At 39.8% G+C, this 17,089-nt stretch overlaps 1 protein-coding gene across 1 annotated transcript in view; it reads left to right on the forward strand.

The window, feature by feature from the left end:
- LOC120514883 (butyrophilin subfamily 3 member A2-like) overlaps nucleotides 1-17,089 on the forward strand; it is a 49,341-nt gene that overhangs the window by 16,954 nt on the left and 15,298 nt on the right. The window lies entirely within an intron of this gene.

A 17,089-nucleotide genomic window follows, 5' to 3' on the forward strand; every position in this document is an offset into this window, starting at 1 on the left:
GCGGCAACTGAATAGCATGCTCATATAATGTTTTAGAGCGTCATCTCAACTGCAGGCACTCGCATGTAATGTTTTAGAGTGGTAGCTCAACTGCAGGCAGTCGCATATAATGTTTTAGAACGGCAGCTGAACAGCATTCACTTGCATATAATGTTTAAGAGCGTCAGCTCACCTGCAGGCAACTGTCATGTAATGTTTTGAAGCGTCAGCTCAACTGCAGGCACACGCATGTAATGTTTTAAAGCGTCAGCTCAACTGCAGGCACTTGCATGTAATGTTTTGGAGCGTCAGCTCACCTGTAGGCACTGTCATATAATGTTTTAGAGCGTCATCTTAAGTGCAGGCAGTCGCATATATGTTTTGGAGCGTCAGCTCACCTGCAGGCACTGTCATATTATGTTTTAGAGCATCAAATCAACTACAGGCAGTCGCATGTAATGTTTTAGAGCGTCAGCTCACCTGCAGGCACTCGCATATAATGTTTTAGAGCGGCAGCTCAACTGCAGGCTCTCGAATGTAATGTTTTGGAGCGTCAGCTCACCTACAGGCACTCGCATTTAATGTTTTAGAGCGTCATCTCAACTGCAGGCACTCACATGTAATGTTTTAGAGTGTCAGATCAACTGCAGGCACTCGCATGTAATGTTTTGGGCGTCAGCTTAACTGCAGGCACTGTCATATAATGTTTTAGAGCGTCAGCTGAACAGCATGCACTCTCATGTAATGTTTTAGAGCGTCAGCTCACCTGCAGGCACTGTCATATAATGTTTTAGAGCGTCAGCTCAACTGCAGGCACTCGCATGTAATGTTTTGCAGCGTCAGCTCAACTGCAGGCACACGCATGTAATGTTTTAAAGCGTCAGCTCAACTGCAGGCACTTGCATGTAAGGTTTTAGAGAATCAGTTCACCTGCAGGCACTGTCATACAACGTTTTAGAGCGTCCGATCACCTGCTGGCAGTCACATATGTTTTAGAGCGTCAGATCAACTGCAGGCACTCGCATGTAATGTTTTGGAGCGTCCAGCTCACCTGCAGAGGCACTGTCATATAATGTTTTAGAGCGGCAGCTCAACTGCAGGCACTCGCATGTAATGTTTTAGAGCGTCAGCTCAACTGCAGGCACTGTCATATAATGTTATAGAGCGTCAGCTCAACTGCAGGCACTCGCATGTAATGTTTTAGAGCGTCAGCTCAACTGCAGGCACTCACATGTAATGTTTTAGATCGTCAGCTCAACTACAGGCACTCGCATATAATGTTTTAGAGCGTCCGATCACCTGCAGGCACTCACATATGTTTTAGAGCTGCAGCTGAACAGTATGCACATGCATATAATGTTTTAGAGTGTCAGCTCACCTGCAGGCACTTACATATGTTTTAGAGTGGCAGCTGAACAACAGGCACTCGCATGTAATGTTTTAGAGCGGCAGCTCAACTGCAAGCACTCGCATGTAATGTTTTAGAGCAGCAGCTGAACAGTATGCACTCGCATGTAATGTTTTGGAGCGTCAGCTCAACTGCAGGCACTCGCCGCGTAATGTTTTGCGAGCATCAGCTCCCCTGCAGGCACTGGCATGTAATGTTTTAGAGCGGCAACTGAATAGCATGCTCTCGCATATAATGTTTTAGAGCGTCATCTCAACTGCAGGCACTCACATGTAATGTTTTAGAGCGGTAGCTCAACTGCAGGCAGTCGCATATAATGTTTTAGAACGGCAGCTGAAAAGCAGGCACTCGCATGTAATGTTTTGGAGCGTCAGCTCACCTGCAGGCACTGTCATATAATGTTTTAGAGCGTCATCTCAACTGCAGGCACTCGCATGTAATGTTTTAGAGCGGTAGCTCAACTGCAGGCAGTCGCATGTAATGTTTTAGAGCGGTAGCTGAACAGCATGCACTCTCATATAATGTTTAAGAGCGTCAGCTCACCTGCAGGCACTGTCATATAATGTTTTAGAGCGTCAGCTCAACTGCAGGCACACGCATGTAATGTTTTAAAGCGTCAGCTCAACTGCAGGCACTTGCATGTAAGGTTTTAGAGAATCAGTTCACCTGCAGGCACTGTCATACAACGTTTTAGAGCGTCCGATCACCTGCTGGCAGTCACATATGTTTTAGAGCGGCAGATCAACTGCAGGCACTCGCATGTAATGTTTTAGAGCGTCAGCTCAACTGTAGGCACTGTCATATAATGTTTTAGAGCGGCAGCTCAACTGCAGGCACTCGCATGTAATGTTTTGGAGCATCAGCTCACCTGCAGGCACCATCATATAATGTTTTAGAGCGGCAGCTGAACAACAGGCACTCGCATGTAATGTTTTAGAGCGGCAGCTGAACAGCATGCACTCTCATGTAATGTTTTAGAGCGTCAGCTCACTTGCAGGCACTGTCATATATTGTTTTAGAGCGTCAGCTCACCTGCAGGCACTTACATATGTTTTAGGGTGCCAGCTGAACAGCATGCAGTCGATGTAATGTTTTAGAGCATCAGCTCAACTGCAGGCACTGTCATATAATGTTTTAGAGCGGCAGCTCAACTGCAGGCACTCGCATGTAATGTTTTAAAGCGGCAACTCAACTGCAGGCACTGTCATATAATGTTTTAGAGAGGCAGCTCAACTGCAGGCACTCGCATGTAATGTTTTAGAGCGCAGCTCAACTGCAAGCACTCTCATGTAATGTTTTAGAGTGGCAGCTGAACAACATGCACTTGCATGTAATGTTTTAGAGAGTCAGCTCAACTGCAGGCACTGTCACGTAATGTTTTGGAGCGTCAGCTCACCTACAGGCACTCGCATTTAATGTTTTAGAGCGTCATCTCAACTGCAGGCACTCACATGTAATGTTTTAGAGCGTCATCTCAACTGCAGGCACTCGCATGTAATATTTTAGAGCGTCAGCTTAACTGCAGGCACTGTCATATAATGTTTTAGAGCATCAGCTGAACAGCATGCACTCTCATGTAATGTTTTAGAGCGTCAGCTCACCTGCAGGCACTGTCATATAATGTTTTAGAGCGTCAGCTCAACTGCAGGCACTCGCATGTAATGTTTTGAAGCGTCAGCTCAACTGCAGGCACACGCATGTAATGTTTTAAAGCGTCAGCTCAACTGCAGGCACTTGCATGTAAGGTTTTAGAGAATCAGTTCACCTGCAGGCACTGTCATATAACGCTTTAGAGCGCCTGATCACCTGCTGGCAGTCACATATGTTTTAGAGCGACAGATCAACTGCAGGCACTCACATGTAATGTTTTAGAGCGTCAGATCAACTGCAGGCACTCGCATGTAATGTTTTGGAGCGTCAGCTCACCTGCAGGCACTGTCACGTAATGTTTTAGAGCATCAGCTCAACTGCCGGCACTCGCATGTAATGTTTTGGAGCATCAGCTCGCCTGCAGGCACCATCATATAATGTTTTAGAGCGGCAGCTGAACAGTATGCACACGCATATAATGTTTTAGAGCGTCGGCTCACCTGCAGGCACTGTCATATAATGTTTTAGAGTGGCAGCTGAACAACAGGCACTCGCATGTAATGTTTTAAAGCGGCAGCTGAACAGCATGCACTCTCATGTAATGTTTTGGAGCGTCAGCTCACCTGCAGGCACTGTCATATAATGTTTTAGAGCGTCAGCTCAACTGCAGGCACTCGAATGTAATGTTTTAGAGCGTCAGCTCACCTGCAGGCACTGTCATATAATGTTTTAGAGCGGCAGCTCAACTGCAGGCACTCGCATATAATGTTTTAGAGCGGCAGCTGAACAGCATTCACTTGCATGTAATGTTTTGGAGCGTCAGCTCAACTGCAGGCACTCGAATGTAATGTTTTAAATAGTCATCTCAACTGCAGGCACTCGCATGTAATATTTTAGAGCGTCAGCTTAACTGCAGGCACTGTCATGTAATGTTTTAGAGCGGCAGCTGAACAGCATGCACTCTCATATAATGTTTAAGAGCGTCAGCTCACCTGCAGGCACTGTCATATAATGTTTTAGAGCGTCAGCTCAACTGCAGGCTCGCATGTAATGTTTTGGAGCGTCAGCTCAACTGCAGGCACTCGCATGTAATGTTTTAGAGCGTCATCTCAACTGCAGGCACTCGCATGTAATGTTTTAGAGCGTCAGCTCACCTGCAGGCACTGTCATATAATGTTTTAGAGCAGCAGCTCAACTGCAGGCACTCGCATGTAATGTTTTAGAGCGTCAGCTCACCTGCAGGCACTGTCATATAATGTTTTAGAGTGGCAGCTCAACTGCAGAACCTCACATGTAATGTTTTAAAGCATCAGCTCAACTGCAGGCACTCGCATGTAATGTTTTAGAGCAGGGCTATTCAATTACAATTTCAATTGGGCCAGATTTTCAAAGCAATAAATTTAGCTGGGCCAGACATTTTCACCAGCCAGTAAGCAGCAGGTAATGACAAATTTTAAATCAACACAAATTAATGTCTTTAAAAACAAGTAATGTTTATTCCTTATTTCTCTTTTACATTTGGTCATCTCACTTCTGAAATAAAAAATAAACATTTTGCTCACATCTGACTCAGGCAAATCTCAAAGCGCATAAAATCAAAATGTGCACAGTAATAGTAATAACATTTGTCTCCCTTTTGAAATGAGATCTATGAAATGTTTAAGAGCAAGGCATCAGGTATGGTGTGAAAGTAGATTGGTATATTTATTTTAGTGATTTGTCTTCAAAATGTCTTTTTACAGAGTTCTTTGTATCAAGTAATGAATTATTAATTATAATTATTACTATTATTTTTTTTATCTTATTTTTCTTGTTTCTTTGTTGATAAGCTCCCGTTGAAGAATTTATTGGTAACAGAACATATAGTGCATACACCAAAACAACTGAAGTAACAACTAACAAAGTGGCATTTTTGATATGGTAAAATGACTGTAATACACTTGCAACCTTAAAACGCAGACTTCATCACATTGCTGTGTGTGACAAAACATTAGGCAGGTGACTGCTCACACATGTTTACTGATGGACAGGCTGGCATTTTGCATGGAGTATGTGTTAAATCAAAAGAGAAACAGCATGCAAAGATGCGCGAACACAAGGAGATCAGTGACAATCGCACTTTAGTGTGACTGCATGAAATCAGAAGGGACTACTGAATTCCACGGGGCACAGATATCTTCAAAACAAGGGACCTATCTAATAGGCAGAGGAATTTCAAATGTTTTGCATGCCTACTTTTTGTTTTGATGACCAGTTGCGTTATATTCAGCCCTTCTTTCATTATTCTGGCACAAGTGTAACCAGTCTCTCATTGAAATTCACCATTTGGAATACACGGCCATCCCATTAGCAGCACCATGTACTTAGAAATATTTTCCTGCATGCGTGTCCAAGACTTTATTTTTGCCACAACTCCTTTACTCCCAGCGCAGGATATAAACTAGCCTTTATGTGGCTCAGGGATATGCAAGGAAAAGCCCATACTGACACATATGTTAACAAAAAATGGTCTTTGAATCTGTTACAATATAATTTGTTTAAAGTTTCAATGATTTCATTCCCAAATGGTGAACTAATCACCAAAGCCTATTTTGGTTGAATTTGGGATCAATTTTAGTTGCAGTCTGGAGCTCTGGTGGGACCACAGGCTGGGCCACTCAGCAGTTGGTTCTGGGCCACCATTTGAATAGGCCTGTTTTAGAGCGTCCAGCTCAACTGCAGGCACTCGCATGTAATGTTTTAGAGCGTCAGCTCACCTGCAGGCACTCGCATGTAATGTTTTAGAGCGTCATTTTTCCTGTAAAATTGATTTTTGGGGGTTTTGGGCGTGTTTTTGTCAGTCTTTAAAAGTGACGTACAACTCGGACAAACTGAGAGTCAAGATGCATCCAGACATCGTCCCCATTCTGTTCCTGGTCCATTTGGGTGGTGTTTCTGTCACTTTCTGACCTTTTCAATGGACCAGGCACCCTCCCTCTTCAGAGCAGGGGTGCCTGGTTGTCTCCCATTGATTTACATTATACTCGGGTGCTCGGTAGAGCACACGGACATCGCGATGTGTTCGGACCGAACACCCGAACACCCAAACACTTTGGTGCTCGCTCATCACTAATTTTACTGTGTCCCTGCTGGGTTGTGTTTTCAGTCCTGCAGTCCTTCCATTATGACATCCAGTCTAGGAAAGAACTCTGTCTCCATCCTGGTCATGATGCCTGTGTGTCCTCTGTGGCATTTACAATCCTTTATCACAGAAGTACAAAGTTATACAAATTTAAATAACTGTACTGAAAATTGCAAATTTCCTTCACTCAAATACTGAATGAATGTTTATTTTTAATGAAGATGATACTGCCCCAACTTGAATTTTATTAAAATAATTTGTTATGTCTGGACCAGGAGATAGATAAGTAAATGAAAAAAAAAGGGAGAGCAGAAACATAAGCATCTTAGTCAAAACAAGAGACAAAATATGTGATCAAAAAGTCAGAACCAGGAAATGATAGAGCAGAAGTATCTTTTACGGAGAGTAATTTGAAAAGGGTTTTTTAATCCATAATTTAGATAAAGAAGTGAATTCCTGAAAGACCTTGTATCCTATCACATCATCACTCAACAGTCACAATAAAAACTTTTATAAACAATTGTGGGACAATATGCTGCCGACTACAATTTTTTGAGAGGGAGAAGTAACAAATCTTTGTATTTTTCAATTTTCCTCTGAATATCTGGATTATTTAAAGCTATTGTTCACCTTTCCACAAAATCAGGAAGTTTTTCCCACTACTGAAACCACTGGTTAATTCTTCACATTTAGGAGGTTCTGTGATTGCCAACTAGTGTGTACCTCACATTTCTTTTCATATGATGATAGTCATTGAAACAGTTAGATTGCATATATTACAACTATTATTTAAACATTATCTACATACAGTTACTACTACTAGAGGTTTACTTACCCAGTGACAACTTTTAACACAACTTGTCCCTTTCTCTAATTAGTTCTGCAATTCCAAATTTACTTTTCACTTTTCTTTTTGTCAACAGCTTCCTGCATTTTCCTTTACAACACCTTGGCTGGAAGTGACACATTAGTTAAATCTGTTAACATGCAATCGAGGACATTTTAGCTACTGTAAGTAAGTAGCAAGAGCAGACAAATAATTGTAATGTAACAAATGACAAAGCTACTCCAAAAACACAAATAAGTACACAGTATAACCAATACTAAGCAGTTTGATTCATATTGAAGTTATTTACACGTGCTTGGCATAGCCTTGTCATCAGAGTGTTTTCCTTTTAGACCCCGTTTCAATGCCTGATTGTTTAATCTTCCTCTTCCCTAATGAGTAACATGACAAGCATCATCCATAATACTGTTACAGTTGGCTACTTCTCATTTATCTATGAACGATAGGTAGAAAGCACCACTCCAACAGCAAAATCTTTGTCTCGCAAGATTTAGTTAAATAATTCCATTAGTTTAGAACAGGCGTGAAATATGATGGCCATTTGTTGTTAGTTTCATATGCCAATATTATTGTTAACTATTTTTGAAACCAAAACTGTTAGAGAGGTCTGTTATATTTTTCCTGGAGATGTAACTTGAAAGATATAAAATCTGATTTTTTTTTTTTTGTCTTATATAAACAATCTAAAGATATTTTTTTGTATTACAAAGTCTTAGCATTACTATTTCTTTATAATGAAAGAGGGATATAAGTTGTTTTAGAATGTACTGTATTAAAAATCTCTTATTGAGGCGATAAACATGATATGTTAATTCAAACTGAGTTGTTCCTGACTTTAATTTCTGTTACAAGGATAAAACTAAACTGTTCGACTAACTACTTGTGGTATAGCGGGTCCACAGCTCATGTTAAAAGGACCAGTTTTAAATTAAATAATTGCTGCACTCGTGGCTCAGCGTGAAGGTGTGGTGTGTTTGTGGCTGATTGGTTCCTGGGGAATTCGTGATGTGGGCGAACCTCACTTAAGTGCACAGGTGAGAAGTCGTTGGCATCCGTAATTGTTCCTGGGAGCTGCTGATTGCCACAGCTGATCCATGTCCCCGTGATATATAGAAGTGTGAGGCGGCTAGTAGAGGAGGAAAAGGAAAGAAAAAAGAAAGAGACGGAAGTTGCAAAGAAGAAGGCGTCAGGAAGCAGGGAGACGATAGCCGGTGCGAGAGCAAGTGAGCGAGCAGTCTCGATGGAGAAAAGGCAGACAACTGGGAGGTGAGCCCCTGTAGTAGACTGTTTAGCCGACACTCGGTGGGGCTGAAGGAAGTGGTCGTTCCAGTTGAGCTATCACGGAGCTGGAGTGACCGGTATTGAAGACGACTGGCCATCGAAAGGCAGCGACAGTCGTGGAGGCTTTGGACTGGTTTAGCCCCAGTGTGAGAACCCTGGCCGCTGGGGAAAGAACCCAAGTCTCGGTTTGGATTAGAGCCCGACACAGCCAGAAATCGGAGGGCTACTGGACCAGAATGGAAGGCAGCTGCACCTGCGGGTAGGGTGACTCCCCTGTTGTGAAGCCCGATGGGAGAAGCAGGGAAGCCACCAGGTAGAAAGAAGGCACTGTGCTTTGGGATTCTAAAGAGTCTGCTTCATGCCATTGTTTTAACCTCATTGTTTATTTAAAGATTTTTTCTATTGGATTTTAAACTCCACTTTTCACCTCTGTTTTTACTGGATTATTTATTTAATGACATATTTTGATACACTGCACTATTTATTTGAACACTTGTTTTTGTTGGTTTTAAAATAAAAGCACTTTGCACTTTTACACCATCCCCTTGTTTCATTGTTATGCCTCACTGCCAAGCTCATCGGTGACATTACAAGGGCTCCTGGTAGCAAGATGGGAGCGTGGAGCAGAACCTGCATCGTCACACTTCTCCTTATATCACATTGCTTTCTTCAGCAGGGTGCAAACCTGGTCATGCTGCAGTGCTGTGCCTATTAATGTATCAATTACTCATTTACACACCTTTACAACGCATGAAGAGTTGCAACTTTAGATTGGGTACTGCAAAAACATTTAAAACTAGTGAATAAATTATTTATAAAAATGCACAAATGATTACAATGGACAAATTGTTTAAAACATCTACGATTCATGAATAACTGAATTGAAAACATGCAAAGTGTGAAAGCTGGCAAACATTCTTGCAGTGTTATAAGCAGGCCAGAACATTAAATGATCAGTTTTAAAGACTGTACGCTCATAAACCACAGACTTGCATATGATAAACACAACACGTGTAACTAATATTTATAGACATTTGTCCCTAATCCGCTAGACCAAGAGTTCCCAAAGTGGTCGATATCGACCCCCTGGGGTCGATTTGAACATTCTAGGGATCGATAGTTTCAAAAAAAAAATTTGGGGTCGACGACAGCAAAAATAGACCCCCTTACTACTGCTGTTTGTTTGTTACTTCAAAATATCTATGATTCATAATTAAGGAGTAAAATAATTAAAAACGCTTTTTGATAAAAACACATTACAAACCAAACTTGCGAACTAAAAGATAAAACGTGTCATTAAAAGAGTCACACATAAGAATTCATGAAAATACATGTAACACAAACATGTCTGTGCATTGTCTTATTGAACGTATCAAAGCAAGTGTGGGCATGAAAAACCGTTACATGTCTGCACTTACTCGCGGTGGGATGAGATGACGGATATTCGATATTAGCAGAATCCATCAGTCTTGTATGGTCATGCTTTCATAAAACACTATAAATTGGTTCGCTTGATATGACATGTACTTATTTGTGATTTAAACTTTAAATATAATTATTTATTGTGGAGCAGTACTATGAAAAAGAAAATTAGAGGACACAGTTTATTTATTTGAGTTTGAACAAAAATCTTCTGTTTTAAGTAAGTACATACTTTATTTTTTTTTTTTTTTATCACAGAGGCTGTGAAATTGTTTGTTAATAAAAGTTTTTATTCAGGTTTTTCAGATAATAATATGACTGAACCAAAAAAGAAATGCAGACAGTACAGCTTGGACTATTTGTACTTATTTTGAATTTACATATTTATTTCAAAAATGTCAAAAATGTAAAAATAAACTCTGCTCGTATTTTTTTGCTTTAACTTTCGTTAGCACAGGTTTCGAAATTAAATGTTGCACAAGATAATGCCATATTCCGTAGTCCTTTTATCTTTTTCAATCAATAATTACAAGTAATTAAAATGAAAAGTTTGATATCTAGTGAAATATTTAATATCGAGTACTATACAAATGTATTAATTTGAGTAAGTAAAGTAAATGACTAGGGGGTCGACGGTTTTAAAAGTTTTTGGTAAAGGGGTCTGTGGCCGAAAAAAGTTTGGGAACTCTTGCACTAGACATAGTGAATGCAGTGTTAACATGAGTAATGTGCTAACAAATGGTAAAAAAATGCCTTACTGACCATTTGCTAAATCACTTTTAAATGTTTAAAAGTACATTACCTAATGTATGAGTTATCATTTAGTAACATTTATAACTATTTGAATGAACATGAACTCATCATCTGTTAAAACATTACATAATGTTTGTTAATGCTTTATTGATGAAAGTTATATAAAGTGCTACCAAAAAAGTCCCCTGTTATTTATTTTTCCAATTTTTGGTTGCCAATTTCAGTTTAGTTCTGATTGGTTTGATTTCTGGGTTCGACCTTTACTTACTGTAACTACAGTATGTTTATGTCCAAATCCTGTTCACTAAATATATATTAAGTCAGTTCTGCACTTCCGAGACTTTAAATATGGCCTTATTAAATGTTAAAGCATTAACCAACAAGACGTTTTCCATCAATGATCTTATTAGTGATAGAAAAATCTTTTTTATTGCATTTAGTGAAATGTGGTTTAGCTCTGATGGTGCGGCTGTTTTAATCGAATCTGCTCCTCCAAATTACAGCTTTACTCATGCGGATCGCCAAGGTAAGAAAGGCGGCAGTTTAGCAAACTTTTACTCGAGCCGGTTAAAGTGTAAAGATGTTTGCTTTGGTACATTCAGGTCCATTGAGTATCTTGCCATTGTTATTCATGGAATTTCTCAGTCTCTAGTATTGTTATTTTAATACTAAAGTGAGAGCTGCCGCTGACATAGACACTTAGACAGTTAAAAAATCCTCTAGCACTGTTACACCATGGAAAACCCAAAGAATGTCTAATCTAAAGAAAACATGTCATAGAGCTGAGCGTAAATGGGGAAAAACTAAACTGATTATCCACCATGAGATATTGAATGCTAAAATAACAGAATTGAGAGGTGGTGCTACTTCTCTAAAATTATAAATATCAACGCTGGTAATCCAAAGAGTTTTATTCTTTACTAATAATAGTCTGCTAAACCCAGGTCACTGAGTGGAATGCCACCAAAAAATTTCCAGTGAAACTTGCGAGGCTTTGTCTGTATTTTTTAATCACAAAATGAATAATATTAGAAATAATATAGTACATCCACCCAATACTGATCCTCCCAGTACTCCATTGTTAAACAAATTAAATTCTTTCACCAGGATAGATTTAACCGATTTATATAAAGTAATTTCTCAACTGAGACCCTCCACCTGCGTTGCTGACCCAATACCAACAAGTTTTTTTTCAAAGAAGTTTCTGATGTGTTAACTGAGAGTGTTCTTGGCATAGTAAATTCATTATTAGATACGGGGGTCTTCCCAGACTGCCTTAAGACTGCTGTAGTTAAACCCCAGCTCAAGAAAAATAATCTCGACTCCTCTGGTTTTGAAAATTTTAGACCCATTTGTAAACTGCTTTTCTTAAGTAAAGTTCTGGAGAAGGCAGTCATTATGCAGCTAAATACCTCAATAAACCTGCTATTCTTGATAAATTTCAGTCGCGTTTCAGAACAAATCACAGCACAGAAACTGCACTCGTTAAAGTAGTAAATGACTTGCGGGTAAATGCACACAGATATTCTTATAAATCACTTTAATCAGCAGGTGGGCCTCTCTGGCAGGGTGTTAAATTGGCTTGAGTCCTACTTGACAGGTAGAAAATTATTTGTTAGTTGTGGTGGTGATTGTACTTCAAAGACACATGATACTCTATATGGTGGTCCACAAGGCTCTATCCTGGGTCTGCTGCTCTTTTCGATCTCCATGCAACAATGAGGCCAAATTATCTCAAGGCATAACTTGAGCTACCATAGCCATGCTGATGACACACAACTGTATTTATCAATAGTGCCTGATGACCCCAACTCTCTTGATTCACTGACCCCAATGTCTCACTTGTGTTTCTCAAGAGAGGAGTAGTAATTTTCTTTAAATAAGGAAAAGTCAGAAATCTTAGTTATTGGTGAAAATGGATATAGTGAGGGTATTAGAAATAAACTTGAACTATTAGGCTTGAAAGTAAAGACAGAGGTAAAGAATTTAGGGGTAACTATTGACTCTGACCTGAATTTTAAATCACATATTAATCAGATTACTAGGACAGTATTTTTTCACTTAAGAAATATAACAAAAGTTAGACCTCTTATAACATTGCAAGATGCTGAAAAATTAGTTCACGCTTTTGTTTTCGGTCGACTAGATTACTGTAATGCACTCCTCTCAGGACTACCCAACAAAGACATCAATTGATTGCAGCGAGTGCAGAATGAAGCTGCCAGAATCTTAACTTGGAAAAGAAAATCCAAACACTTCACACCAATTCTGATGTCACTACACTGGTTACCTGTGTCATTTAGAATTGACTTTAAAATACTGCTTATGGTTTACAAAGCCTTCAATAATCTGCTCCATCTTATATTTCATAATTTTTGACATCTTATATTCCAAATCGTAACATTAGATCTTCAAATGAGGGTCTGCTTAGAATTCCAAGAGCTAAAATTAAAAGAAGTGGTGAGACGGCCTTCTGCTGTTATGCACCTAAAATCTGGAATAACTGACTGACAAAAATTTGCCAAGCTATTATGGTGGAACGCTTTAAAAAACTGCTAAAAACACATTAGTTTTACATGACTTACTCATAACTTCATTTTAGTATAACCCTGATATTCTGTATATGCATTTAATTTTCTTATTTTTTTTTTCATGGCTCCGTAATCCATACTAATCCCTACTTTCTCGGCTGTTCTTTTTCTGGTTTTCTGTGGTGGTGATTTGCGCCACCACCACCTGATCGAGGCACCATGCAGTTCCTACATTGATGGATTGAAGGCCAGAGCTCTACATGCCAAAGATTTTTATTTTCTTTCACATGAAGCCTTTTTTTTTCTGGTCTCCCGGCAATTGGACCTTACTTTATTTTTTTTAATTAGAATTGCTTAATTTTTTTCTATTTTTTTTCTTTTTTGAATTTTTATCAAGTTAAGCTCTTTGAGTTCCATCATCTGTATGAAAACGTGCTCTAGAAATAAATGTTGTTGTTTCACCCCAAGTCAGTAAATCCATGACATGAAGATCACAACTGTAGTAAGAGATCAGGTGAAGAGCTTAGCAGTACAAGAGGTACTTGGAGTTGAACCACTGTTTATTTCAAGGCATCCTTTTATTTGATACTAGCAAAATACCGCTTCGCAACGGAGAAGTAGTGTGTTAAAGAAGTTATGGAAAAAAAAGGGAACATTTTAAAAATAAGGTAACATGATTGTTAATATACAGTAATTGTTTTGTGAGTGTTATTGAGTGTTGCTGTCATCAAGGATTTGATTATCATTATTTCTTTCAATCAGGTTCGTATTTGTAGGATGTGTTGTGTTCAAGTTACATTCCGTGTTTGTCAATCGTTGTAAAGATGACAGGTTTCATTTATCGATTCATTTCTTACTGCATCAATAAACAGCTTGTCTTCCTCTTTATCTGAGACGTGACACACTGCATGCACAGGTTTTTTTTTACACTGTCTTCCTTTAGCGGGACATTGACTTTTTCCACCGTTTGCTTTGTTTTCGCAATAGCTGAACTTATGAATATGTTTGTATGTATCAGACACTTCATACTTTTTTACTGCCTTCTCAATTGTGTAATTCGGTTTTTGTTCAGCACTCTTTGGAACGGTTGCTTTTTGTCTGTGCACTGCATCAGTTCACGTGAGCCGCTTGGTGTACATGCATCGAAGCTTCCCAGCTGTGCTGGTGCCATCTCGTGTTATGTCCAAGGCTATATTTAATGTTAGCTAAGACCCGGCACTTAAAAGTTTCTCTCGCAGTTTTGCTGAGTTTGTGGCAAACACCACCCTGACAATCTCATCTTAATCTGCATAAGCACAGTCCTTCACCCGTGAATATTTAGCAGCAGTGTTTGTATTGGATTGCCGCTGAGGGACGGCCTTATATGGGCAGGCACTAAATTACTTGGGAGGCGTAACACGGCCATCGAGCAGAAGTCTATTATAGTATATGGACGAAAAAATAGGTTCCAGTTGTGACCATAACATGTAGAATTTCGAAATGAAACCTGCCTAACTTTTGTAAGTAAGCTGTAAGGAATGAGCCTGCGAAATTTCAGCCTTCTACCTACACGGGAAGTTGGAGAATTAGTGATGAGTGAGTGAGTGAGTGAGTGAGTGAGTGAGTGAGTGAGTGAGTGAGTGAGTGAGTGAGTGAGTGAGTGAGTGAGTGAGTGAGTGAGTGAGAGTCAGTCAGTCAGTCAGGGCTTTGCCTTTTATTAGTATAGATAGGCAAAGTAGTAGTTATTCCATCTAGATGTCTTTCAAAGTAATGCATTTTACCAGGAGACAACCCAGAGACACACCTAGGACATGAGTGATGCTATCTTTAGGATGTCCTTGGAACTGGAATGTACTGGTAGGTGTTATAAAACCTCCCATCGGAAACAGTAGGTAGGTGTGAGGTGATTTGCTCTGTTGACCTTTGCACTGCAACCATTTTCAAGATAAGCATTTTTATTTTCTTCAGAGGATTATGCTCCTAATGACAACAGCACCACACTATGGTTACCCACATCTCTCACTGCCCCACATATCAATCAAAATCTTAAAACAAGTATTGATGACATCAGTAATTTATCAAGCCAAACTAATGTCATTTAATCCTGCATACTGCAGAAACATTTTGTCCAAAATGCCCTTTTGATTATTTTGTGTAGTATGCACTGTTTTTTGTTATCCATTATCATTTACTGTATTTTGTGGAAACCACTGTTCAGTGCCATAAAACCACCTTAAAAGCATTTCCATCATTATAAATTCCCCTGGCCAACTCAACGGGATGGTTTATTAGACTGGTGCCCTGGCAGTGTAGAGGGTAGCATTGCTGCTTCACAGATCTAGCATCCCTAGTTTCTTTTTTTGTTTTCCTCCCTGAGGGCATAGACGTTAGATGACTTGGCAATTAAATATTAGCCCAAGTGTGGTAGGATGTGAACAATTGCACAAGTGGGCTCTGTTCTAGACTGGTGGCCTCTCTACGGCTATTTATTATCCTTACACCCAGGGTTTATGGGACAGGCTCTACCACAGTTGCCTCCCTGTAGGCTGTCATTGACTATAGGGTAGAGGGGTGTTGTGAATGGTGTGTTTGTTAGTTGTGTTTGTTACCTCATCCACACTGTCTGTGTGCCTGTCTGGTTGCTATGTCTCAGTCATTCCAAAAGATGGCGCATCGCAAACATTTTTAGCAATAAAATGCATAGCTGTTGTCACTCCAACAGATGGTGCATCACAACCATTATAACTTGCTCTTATGAATCCCATGAGGTCTACGTTGATTATGTAGATTTTTGTCTTAGGCGGGTAGCACAGCTTGTGCTTAAGAGTCAGTGAGGGAGGTTAAAGACACACCTCAAGTAATCTGCCACATTCAATGGGGAAAGACAGTGATTTACCTTTTTAAAATGAGTTAAGAAGTGATACTGAAAGATTGATGTTATTATCCTATATTTTTGGCTAAAGCAAGCAGGTTTAACTACTGTATTTGTACAGCATGTGAATAAAAGTGTCTACAAAATAACATGAATGTTGTTACCATATTTTATTGCTAATGAGTTGTCCCCTTGAACTTTGGCAATCATCTATTCAATATATAAAATACAAGAGCTGGTTGACCCCTTGGTGATTCTTGTGGGTCATACATGTATGTGAGATCAAAGATTGGGAAGAAGGAGTCAGGAAGATCGGGGTCTTGGTGCCAGAGATCATGGGCTTCAGCATATAACCAAATGCCACTGTAAATTCATGGTGGTCACAAGCTGGTAAAGTTTAGACCTTGATTATTCTGTTTCTGTTGTTGTTTATTAAGAGGACACAAGCCTGCTCCCCTCTTCCTTTCAACCAAAGACAAGTAGTGAGCAGTGATCTACTTTTTATTACCACAGGGACACCATGAGTCCACTGTGACCAGGGGAACAGACCAAGGACACCAGAGGAAAAATTGACTAGTGCGCACTGCAGTCCAATTGGCATGGTACTTCAGTGGTAGGTCTGACACTGGTTGAGGCCAGGTCCAAAATGAACACCTCCTTCTGGGTACTATCTGTTTGTATGGCATTCTGGGTGGAAGGGGGTGGAGCTTTTTCTGGGTGCATTGTAAGCAGAGAAAAAATGGTTCATGCTAGCACCCCCAGTCACCCCAAGATGGTACTGCTTACCTTCTCAGAGCCTGGGAGGTGTCCCACAGGCATGCATGCATAACACCACATGTTTGCAGGGAAAGTTATACTGCCAATTCAAACAGAATTATCACAGGAATGAAGATCGTTATTGACTTATTGTAGCAAAGGACCACTTTATCTTTAGTATGTTCAGGACTTATTGTGTTCACTCCGGAGTGTCGATCAGGACACTGGTAAATGATGCAGAGAATTCCACACAGCAGCTTACATTGAAACTGAACTCATTTATTTTGAGATATATACCTGTATTCGAATAGTTATAGGTGTATTCGTATGCGTGGTCTACAATAAAAAAAGAATGCATAAAACGTATTGATAAAGTACCAAAAGTCCACTAGATGGCAGTATTACTGAAATTAAGCACTAGCTTACGGCAGTATAGAATCTAAATCAATAACGTAATCAGTACATGTAAACGACTTTACATCTTAACATATAAAAAATATAAAATACAAGTAAAATGCAAACGACCCCACCTCTGGTCATCAATGCACAC

This window comes from Polypterus senegalus, chromosome 1, assembly GCF_016835505.1.
Source record: "Polypterus senegalus isolate Bchr_013 chromosome 1, ASM1683550v1, whole genome shotgun sequence".
In the NCBI taxonomy this organism is placed as follows: Eukaryota; Metazoa; Chordata; class Cladistia; order Polypteriformes; family Polypteridae; genus Polypterus; species Polypterus senegalus.